The sequence below is a fragment of the Xenopus laevis genome, chromosome 2L (assembly GCF_017654675.1).
Source record: "Xenopus laevis strain J_2021 chromosome 2L, Xenopus_laevis_v10.1, whole genome shotgun sequence".
Lineage (NCBI taxonomy): Eukaryota > Metazoa > Chordata > Amphibia > Anura > Pipidae > Xenopus > Xenopus laevis.
This window is the reverse complement of record NC_054373.1, coordinates 63,141,225-63,151,832: the sequence shown is the minus strand read 5'-3', so window position 1 is coordinate 63,151,832 and position 10,608 is coordinate 63,141,225. Positions and strand designations below refer to the sequence as shown.

The 10,608-nt window shown below is 42.4% G+C and overlaps 1 protein-coding gene across 9 annotated transcripts in view; it reads left to right on the top strand.

Moving 5' to 3' along the window:
- Nucleotides 1-2,968: 2,968 nt before the first annotated feature.
- The window catches only part of cuedc1.L (CUE domain containing 1 L homeolog), a 92,743-nt gene continuing 85,103 nt past the window's right edge, over nucleotides 2,969-10,608 (top strand). For 5 of the 9 annotated variants that reach the window (XM_041580843.1, XM_018244771.2, XM_041580844.1 and 2 more), the window contains exon 1: nucleotides 2,970-3,186. The gene's annotated coding sequence lies outside the window, so the exon portion shown is untranslated. Of the gene's footprint in view, nucleotides 3,187-10,608 lie in introns of all 9 variants that reach the window. The other 4 variants (XM_041580848.1, XM_041580850.1, XM_041580849.1 and 1 more) reach the window with 2 other exon arrangements.

Below are 10,608 nucleotides of genomic sequence, written 5' to 3'. Positions count from 1 at the left end.
ACAACAAACAGAAGTGCAATGTGCATGTGTAGTCCTACTTTGAAATAAATTAAACACTGAATAGCCCTATTAAATGCTAGTGTTCTCATCTGTTTATAGACGAGGGCTATAGACATCCTTAAAATATGTGTGTGACCACAGTAAGGACCATGATGAATCATCTTGCTGCGGCAAGGTCTTGTCCGTCACTCCTGTGATGTCTTATACAGCCCTCGCACCTACTGGCGGCTTCCTGAATGTGCAACCGCGGTAAGCTAACCGTTAGCTTATCGCGATCGCACACTCAAGAAGCCGTCAGCAGGTGCAAGGGCTGTATAGACAACATGACAGGCAAAGCCACAAGACCGAGCCGCAACAAGAAGGATGAAGAGCCGCATGAGGCCCCGGAGCCGCGGGTTGCCTACCCCTGCCCTAGGGGGAATGAGAAACTTGTTTTGGAGGGCACAGCATGAAAGCCACTTTGTGACATATTTGATGCCTAAGCCTATTTGCTGGAAGCCTATCTTAGAGGCAGACGGCCTAGTCAACCTGGAGGCGAGCATGATGGAGGGGTGGGTGACAGAGGGAAGGAAGGGGAGTAAGGGGTGCGAACCTGGTTTCAGGTAGGCAGAAGACAATTTAAAGTTAGCTGCCCAGAGCCGCCTATCATTGTGCCCTAGGCAGCTGCCTCTTTTGCCTACCCCTATTTTCCACTCTGCTTAGGGGTCAATTAGAGTTAGATTTTGGGGCAACACTTGTATGATATTTTATATATAATTGGAACTATGGCTGAAATCCTTACTCAGAAATGCTTTCATATGTTTGAAGTTAGTGTTAGTAAAAAGTCGACCCACACCAGACCATAATCCGCACACAAACCCACACTTCTATTTACAGACCCGTGTCCTACCTGCCCATCTCTGATGTCACAAAGGGGGGTTGGACAGACAAGTGCCTATAAATAGGTGCTGCCAGAAGAAGAAGCCTCACAAGAAGATCACAGGGAGAGCAGAAGGAGAAACTCAACCCGCACCTGCCTGTGTCTCACAAACTATATGCAGGAGTTGGCCCAGGCTGGCCTGCACATTGCTATTTGTAGTCTTGCCATGTGCTAAAGGGAGTCCTGGGTCAATTTTGGACCTCAAAAGCTTAAACCTTTGTGTTAAGATAATGTAACAAAAGGCCTATAAGTTGCCCTGTAGTGGTGCAGGTGTCTGAAACCTGTAGGCAGGTGGCATACCATAGTTTTTATTATTTCTTTTCACTCTGCTGACATATCTGTCTCCTCTGATGATGTCTATACCTATACCCAGTGCTGGCCTTAAGCATATAGGACCAATTGGGCCGAATCGTGAGTGGTTATTTGGGGGGGTGTCTCACAAAGTGGATGTGGTCTAAAAATTTGCAGTGATGTGATTTTCGCCCCACCACTCCCCCTCCTGTCCCCAGATTTCACTCTGAAAATCTGGTCACTTTACCCCAATTGACTCAGCCCATCCCCAACCCAGCCAGCCCAGAAAACTGATTGGCCCAGCCCACCCTTAAACCCGATTGGCCCAGCCTTGCAGCACAGAAAGCACTTTACTCACTTCCAGAAAAATTGCTGATAAATGTGGAAGAAAACAATTTCAGGATATTTGTTACCCACAGTAGCAATGATGATGCCACAACAATGTGCTTGTGCCAGTACACACTATCTTTCACTGACTATAATGTGCTTGAGGTACCAGTAGCCACTGTCCTACACTGCATATAATATGCTAGGTGTGACAGTTCCCATTGCTATGAAATGCTTGGGGACCACATTGTGCCATGAAATGTTGGGGGCCAAAGGAACAAGAGAGAGATAGGCAGGGTTACAGCAGGAGAGACATGTGCTTGCTCTCTCAACCCCGAAACGCAGTGCCAGCCAGCAACACTCCATTTAGGAGCCCCTCTTAAATGATCCCAATTGGGCCCCGCAGTTGTTAAGACCAGCCCTGGCTATACCTAACAGGTCTGATAAGAAAGAAAGGCCAGTGGAAATATTGTGCTGGGTTGGTTGTAAGGCACAGATTTTGGGTCAAATCATCATTATTGCCTGGGTCTAGTAGTAACACATAGGAACCATTTTGATTTTTGTTTTAAAACAAATTTTATGCACCATAGAAAACTAGACAAGATCTGTATTTGACCTTGCACTGTATCTCCCTGTGGCCCAAAAACAAAAAAGAGCTAATTTACTAAGCGTTGTGCTGAAGTGCACTTGCCAACAGCAACCAGGGGCGTAACTACAGAGGAAGCAGACCCTGCGGCTTCAGGGGGGCCCAGGACGTATAGGGGCCACACATGGCCCTAGTTAATGAGAAATTTCAACATGTATTGGTAAAACAGGACAACCTCTGGATATGTTGGGGGCCCTAAAATTAATTTGCTGCGGGGCCCAGTAGGGTTGTCACCTGGCCAATATTTTACCAGCCTGGCCGGTAAAAATGATGGCTGATCCCAATGTTATTTATAGGGAAAAAAAGTAGGGATGCACCAAATCCACTATTTTGGATTTGGCCAAACACCCGAATCCTTGGGGAAAGATTTGGCCGAATACCGAACCAAATCCTGATTTGCATATGCCCAGTAACATCTAGTTACGCCACTGAGAACAACCATTCAGCTATTTGCCTTCTGTTAGCTAATTATGGCAAATGATTGGCAGATCCACTTGTGCAAATTTAGAGCTTTGTTGCTTATAACATTGTTTGGCTGATAGATACAGTATTTCGTTCATCTTGCTTCATTTGAAAAGAAAGAAGGAGACTGGAGATTTACATTTGTGGCGCGACTAATACGTAAAACAACAAGAGAAACTGAGAAGTGAAGAAAGTGAAGTATCACCAGCAAAACAAAGACAGGCTTTCAGTCTGTAGCAATGTGTGTGTGTGTGCAAGCACAATGTCTCCTCCTCCTGCTTGGAAGGAGTCCTTGGCTAATAATAATAATAATAGCGGCTGCTGCTGCTGCTGCATTCCCCCTGCCTGCCGCTAGGAATGCCGATCGCCTCCCACTTCTCTGTGTGAGAGAGAAAAGCCCCTGCCACTGCCAGGATCTCCCCTGGAAGCGATAGTTACGTGTGAAGCCCCGAGACTGGGGAGAACCCAAACCCAGCGGTTCCGGGAGGCAATTCCCTGGCAGAGCTGTAGCCATTGTAGCAGGAGCAGCTCCTGAGATCCGGTAGGTAAATCCGCTTGTGTTGTGCTTGCTGTGCTGCATCTCCCTGTGTGAGGCATGGATGAGGGGGTGGCAGACAACGTTCTATGGGGGAGCGCTGGCCTCTTAAACATTGCTGCTTCCCAGCTAACATCTGTACAGGAGAGGGGTGAGGCCCCACACTGCCTTCTGCTCAGTCTCTCTGGCCTGCCTCGGGGCTCCCCTTTCTCTGCCTCTATGGGGCCTTTTTGGAGTTGCTGCATGTGATGCTGGGGACATTATTGGAACAAATGATTAAACGTGATTGCAACGACTCCTACAACTAAGCTGGCATGCCTTCGTTTAGCTTTAGCCAGGGAAGGGTTAATGTGACGAATGATCACAATTCTAGTAGTAGTAGTATCCATTATTGAGGGGGAGGTTGTTTGTATTGCATATTGATTGTGGAGATATATGTGTGATACAAATGGAGCAGTTATGGAGAAGATACATTTATTATACTTCTTTCAAAAACTGTGATTTTATTTTTCTGGCACTGTCATTTTAAAGCAGTAATATCCAACTTGTATCATTCCCTATAATGTTGTTGGACTACTTGAGCCCATTAATTAGCAGTTTATAGGGGTTGTCCACTTCTAAGTTTTGCAATGACCTCAGCTGCGAATAAACTATTGCTCTATGAGGCTACAATGGTATTGTTATTGTATACTCTTTTACTATTTATCTTTCAGGCCTTTCCTATTCATCTTCCAGTCTCTTGTTTAAATCACTACCTGGTTGCTAGGATATATTGGACCTTAGCAACCCAATAGTTTGTGAAATTCCAAACTGGAAAGCTGCTGAATCAAAAGCTAAATATTTTAAAAGAACGTATAAAATATAAAGACTACTTGCAAATTGTCTTAGAATATTAGTGTCCATATCACTGTCCGCATCATACTAAAAGTTAATTTGAAGGTAAACTACCCCTTTAAGTTCAGATACGGATGGGGCATGTATGCTGACCAATTTGTAGAACTGTCTGACCCCACAAGTGTGATTTAGCACATTTGTGTGCGGAAATTCCTAATAGGAGTGCAGATTTTGCATTAAGTGTATTGACAGTTATGATGGGCTGTTACATGATTGGCTCTCTGCGAATCAAAGCCGTAAGGGCCAGTTATTTTGAGTCTGCATAGAACATAAGCTGGAGCTGTCTCTAAGGGGTACAATAAGGGTCCCTGGGCCTGCACTTAGCAAGCGCCAATGAGCAGTAGTTGTATGCAATGAAAACTGGAGCAAAGCAGATCTAATTGGACATGATGGTGGTAATTTATATCAGCATTGCTTAACTGCAGCTCTTTAGTTTTTTAAGGTAAAGGTCCATGTAAATAATGGGGCCTTGCATCAGTACCATAGTTGCCATCATCTCAAAATAATGTCTTTCGCCACTTTCCCCCATATATACCAAAAGGCCCAAGTGCAGTAACCCATAGCAACTAAAAGGATGCTTGCTTTTAAACAGAAACCAGCAAAAAATCTATGTGCTGATTGGTTGCCATGGGTTACTGCACTTGGGCAAACTTAGTGCATCTAATTATATCAGTTTTATATGTCTGTGCAAGTTTGCATCCACAATTCTGTATTTATGGCTATATGTGTGTTATTAGACCAGTGGTTGTTCAAAGGAGCTGTTAGGGAGCAATTAGCCTACAATTCCTTAATGGTGAGTTAATCTCTTATATTTGGTTATAAAGCATGTTTCTACCTGTTGTTTAAGAAGTTTATTTCTCTATAGCAATGCAAACATTGCATTTCATTTGTATGGAAACAGCGTCTGGTGTGTTGTCAAAGGCTCTGCTATGGTTTCTTAAGATCACACTGCTATAAGTGCTGGGTAGTGATAACTGATTTGACAAAACAAGTTCATAATTGTATTTTTTAAAGTAACACTGATACTTGCACATGTAAAGATGGCCCTGTGCCAAGTGATGCCTTTGTTGACACTAAAAGAAATCCCCTAAACCACCACCATAAATAAAAATCAGCTCAGCTAAGATCTCCATAATCTCTATTCTAGACTTCACATCATTGTGGAATACAGAGTCATTGTGGAATACAGAGTCTTATATGTTACATTTTCAGCTGCAGCCTAAATATGCCTTGCTCTTTTAGCTTTATATACTGTTGAATATTATGGGTTAATTCTGGCAAAACTGCCCAATCATTACTCAGGATTTGGAGTCCCATTGTGATCATTATCCAGAATTAAAAATCATGTTGGCCAATGAGCTCCATTGACTCGTGGAAGAGTTTGTTGAACAACCAGGAAATAACATATTATGTTTTTTTCAGGGGCGATCCTGGCCCCTCTGCTGCCTGAGGCCCCCCCCGTGCGCTCACCTTTTTGCACCAGAAGGGGTCGAGGGGGGTTCCACGATGTCGGCAGAGAGGCCCGGGGGGGGAGGTTGAGGACGTTAGCGCAGAGGGGACAGTCATTCAAACCGGAAATTGGGCTCTTAAAGTTACCAGGAACGGCTTTTTTGACGCTCCTGATAACTAGTGGGATGCTGCTGCCTGAGGCAAGTTGCTCAACTCATTTCATTGGCGCAGCGCCCCTGGTTTTCTTTAACCTCTGTATACAATCAAATCGTCTGGCCTTGGGAATGACTGACTTTAAAGGAGAATTCAACCCTTCACTAAAAAAACCCCTACCTTATGTAGACCCCCCCCCCCACTCCAGCCTAGCTGCTACCCTGGAGAAATGCCCCTAACTTTTTACTTACCCTTTGGTGCAGATTCAAGGATCCCAGTCCACGGCAGCTATATTCCAGGTCTTCGTGTCTTCTTCCGGCACTTCTGCAATTTCGGTCTATTTCGACACATGTGCAGTTGTCGCCAGTCTCCGCCTCAGATTACCGATGACCTGGAAGATGGCTGCCGTGAACTGTGATCCCTGAATCTGCACCGAGGGTTTAAGTAAAAAGTTTGGGGCATTTCTCTGGTTTAGCAGCTAGGCTGGGGGGTAGGAGGGAGGGGGGTCTTTGTAGGGTAGGGGGTAGGGTTTTTTAGTTAAAGGGGTTGTTCACCTTTCAGATAACTGTTACTGTATGATGTAGAGAGTGATATTCTGAGATAATTTGCAATTGGTTTCCATTTTTTATTACTGAAGGTTTTTGAGTTATTTAGCTTTTTATTCAACAGCTCTTCAATTTGCATTTTAAGCAATCTGGTAACTAGGGCCCAAATTACCCTAGCAACCATGCATTGATTTTAATAAGAGACTCGAATATGACTAGGAGAGAGTCTAAATAGAAGGATCAGTAATAAAAAGTAGCAATAACAATACATTTGTAGCCTTATAGAGCATTTGTTTTTTTTAGAAGGGGACGGTGACGCCCCTTTTGAAAGCTACAAAGAATCAGAAGAAAAAGACAAATAACTATAAAACTATGAAAAATAAATAATGAAAACCAATTAAAAAGTTGCTTGGAATTGGTCATTCTATAACATTCTAAAAGTTAATTTAAAGGTGAACCACCCCTTTAAGGGTTGAATTCTCCTTTTAGCAACTAATCTTTTGCTCACATCCCCAAAGTGACATGCACAAATACAACTATGTAGAATGCCCAAGTTCAGTCATGACAGCTGTAAATCCAATCCTCTACATGTGGAACTGCAGCTCTGGGCATCCCAACAAAAGCCTTTAGGTGTCATGGGTGCTGGGAGTTGGAGTTCAACAATATTGTAAAGCTTCCAGTTGCTCATTCCCCATGGCCTAAAATAATACTGAAGTTGCATTTGTTTCTCCTCTGTCTCTGCTGAAAGTAAAATGACACTGCTGTTCGGCTTTTGTCAACATTCTCTCCCCAACTTCCTCTTCCTCTCTTGTTTTCTCTGTGGAATTGCATGGCAAGCATATAGTGTCCTTATAGTTTCCTTTATTTTTTATTTAACATTGAGCCATTAACTCTTGAATCATCACATTCTTGAAAAGCTGACATTCGCAATGACACAAGGAATCTGTTTGCAAAATGAACCATCTGGCCTATTTATCCTTCTACTACCCTTCCTGAGTGTAGATACAAATTTGCACTTTTTTTCTCCTTTTAATACTGAACTGTTCTATCTATGTGTTATATATTGCTGATACATTTTATAATTAAGCATTTGTTTGTTTTTGTAAATGAGCAATATTCTGTCCTTGGCATACCTTTAATTGCAGGTAGGGCCACCATCATGGTGGAACAGAAAGAAGCCATCTCGGGTGCCTGGTTCAACCAGGGAACCTGGATTCCTATGAAAGAGGCTAAGGTGGATGAGCCAGGACTGGGGCAAGGTTGGCAAATTGGGCTACACAATTCCCCATAGAGATCCTGCCTGCCCTCTAATCAAAAGTGGTAAAGCTGGGAGTCCCCTGAGTCTTGGTTACTGCAGGTGAAAGGCAGCAGCAAAGTCTTTGGTAGAAGCTGATAAGTGTATATGACATGATGCCTGGCTCTGGAGCTCCTGGTTCACCTTTAGTTGGGAATTGAGATTTTCACTTATGAGTATAATAATGTATTTTGTTGTGGTCACCTTTGCTGTTTCAAAAATTCAGTTTGTAGGTCAAATACGACTGAAAGAATGTATTAAACCAGGCCAGTTGCAAAGGGAAAGTTCTGCTTTGATCTGTAGTTCTGTACTCACCAGTGCTTAAATGGAACAAATTGCAAATAAGTTAATAATTAAACCTATTACGATGCAGCCTGGATTTGCAGTCTGTATATTTTGCCACATACCAAAGGGGCTGCGATGCCATAGACAGTCACTATTTATTGTGCCTGTGGGGGTTGTATGGATCTCTTATCTACTTTGAATGCCAGGGCCTATTATGCATCTCAATCTGGACCTGTACATGGATTGTATTTGTTTGATATATAGTGCTTGGTCAAATGCATGCACTGAAAATTGTAGCACTGAACATTGTAGCAAATAAATGTATTATGTAATATTACCTCTGATACTTTAGGGGGTTGAACATCACCAGAATAATAACAGTTCCCTCATATATGTGTATTATTACAGGAAGCACATTTTTTATTTAAAACCTGTATAATAAACAGGTTGATATAATTTTGCAGTATGACTATACTTTTAAGGAATTATATGTGCTAGTAAACCTAAAGTCTGCCATATGCCAGACAAACCTGTGCATGTGGACTTGACTTAGATAGAGTATGAGGGGCATACATGGTATGGTCACCTTTATATTGTTCCAGTTGTTGTGATAAGCTCCTGAGTTGCAACAGTGTTAACTAACTAGCCAGTCCGCAGGATTGTATTACCAAGTATCCATATAAACAAAACAAATGGAAATACAAAGTAGCACACACAACTGAATGCTAGCTATACACCTCCCAGCAACCTAGTTCAGATATATATAAATATAACTTTTATTTTAATGATTAAAATCCAGAACGCACCTTCCAGTGATTATACACACTGCGTGATTTGCAGTCACAGCGTGTTGGACTATGTCCATAAAAAACACAATCAATTACACCGTAGGTATTTACCGCTAATCGGTTTATTGCACTTGGCGCAATACTGGCCAACAATCAGAAGCCCCCTTCATAAAAGTCAGGGTTGAATTTTTTGATAGTAATTAGCCATCCAAACTGGGTGGCTGGGTGTGTGCTACTTTGTATCTCCATTTGTTTTATTTATTGTTCCAGTTGCTCAGGCCAGGTTCAGGCATTTACTTGATGATCTCCCAGTGGGCCCCTACCCAGGACAATTTTTATATCAGTCCTTTCTTATTTCAACTCTAGGTCTGTATTACATTTAGCATGATCTACTTCTAAGGGTAAGGACACACAGGCAGATTCTGGGAGATTAGACGCTTGGGGACAAATCTCCTCTTCTTCAGGGCGACTAATCTCCCCAAACTGTCTCCCCTGCCTTCCCGCTGGCTAAAATGTAAATCGCCGGCGGAATGGCACTTGGAGCAATTCATTTTCCAAAGTCATCCAAAGTTTCCTCGTGAAGGGGAGACTTCAGAAAACTAATCGCTTCGAGTGCTATCTCGCCGGTGATTTACATTTTAGCCAGTGGGGAGGCAGTTCGGGGAGATAAGTCGCCCAAAGAAGAGGAGATTTGTTGACGGGTGACTAATCTCCCCGAATCTGCCTGTGTGTCCTGACCCTTTGTTAAGTGAGCCCTCAGTGACAGTCAGGATCAGTGTGTTTAGTACAGTTTTATCAGTATATTTATGTCCAGATTGGGACACTCAAACACACTTTCCACTACTCACAGTCACCCACTCTCAACATTCATACCACAACATACTGCTGTGGGTCGCTGTGCAGCCACCCAGGATATATGTCCACCTCTGACAAATAGTATCAACAGGATGATAAACCTTGTATTGTGTGTATTGATTTGATTAGATCACTGCTGTGACAGGCTTGCACTGTGGAATGGACTATGGTCAGAGAAGAGTAAATGACCACTAATAATTATATTTGTGGGTAATTATCTTTTGCCGTTTTTGCAGTTTAAAGCAAGGTTTGGTTTTCATATGATTTCTGTCACATAGACAGAACAATGCTTGTGATGCACAATTGCCTATAAACAGAAGAGCAGAAGTGGCCATTTTGTCTAAAATGCTTTCCATAGGCACTCAGAGCATATCTCCCCTAGGGATAATAAATAAACAGGATGTTCTACATTCCTAAGCAATGTGGCAGCCAAACTATCCAACTGATTAAAACCAGGAGCTCACCTTTTTCAGTTGCTGTTTGTACTTTAGCATAAATCACAGCTAGTGGTGCTGGTCTCTTTGAGTCTTTTGGAACCAGGTAGAGGGTGGTACCACAAAGACTAGAAGTGACTAAGCTATCAGCTCCTTCTTGGAGCTACATTCAATTTTATGGATGCTTCTTTGTGAAATAGCAGGCCCCTTGTGTTAATCATCTAGATTCTAGAAGGCCTGCAACATAACTGTTCAAAGGAAACCATTCATAACTTGCTATGCATCCCTTTAGGAGAGAGGCAAAAAATGTACAGATAATAAAGCAGACTCTCATATGTTTGTCTCTAACTCAAAACAAATGGATGATAAACACTGTTTTACAATTATCTTCCCTTATTAATCATATCATCCTGTGGAATTTATTTCTGTTGTGGCTTTTTATAGAAGCTCTGATTCACAAGCACTTTTTTCACAATTCCATGTGCTTGTACACTTATCTCACTACCCATTGCGATTCATGCACAATTTTAATGCCAAAACATTTCCAGGGAAAGGATTTTGAAGAGAGCTTGCCAGAACTCATAGTAGATCACTTGATATTATAATCAGTAGGGAAGTTACAAGTTATTGTTATGCATAAACCTGATTGGGAAGATTTTTAGGTGATAATTGCCCACTTACATTACTTACTGAGCTTTTCTATGATTATAATGGGGCTGCTGGTTTTAACT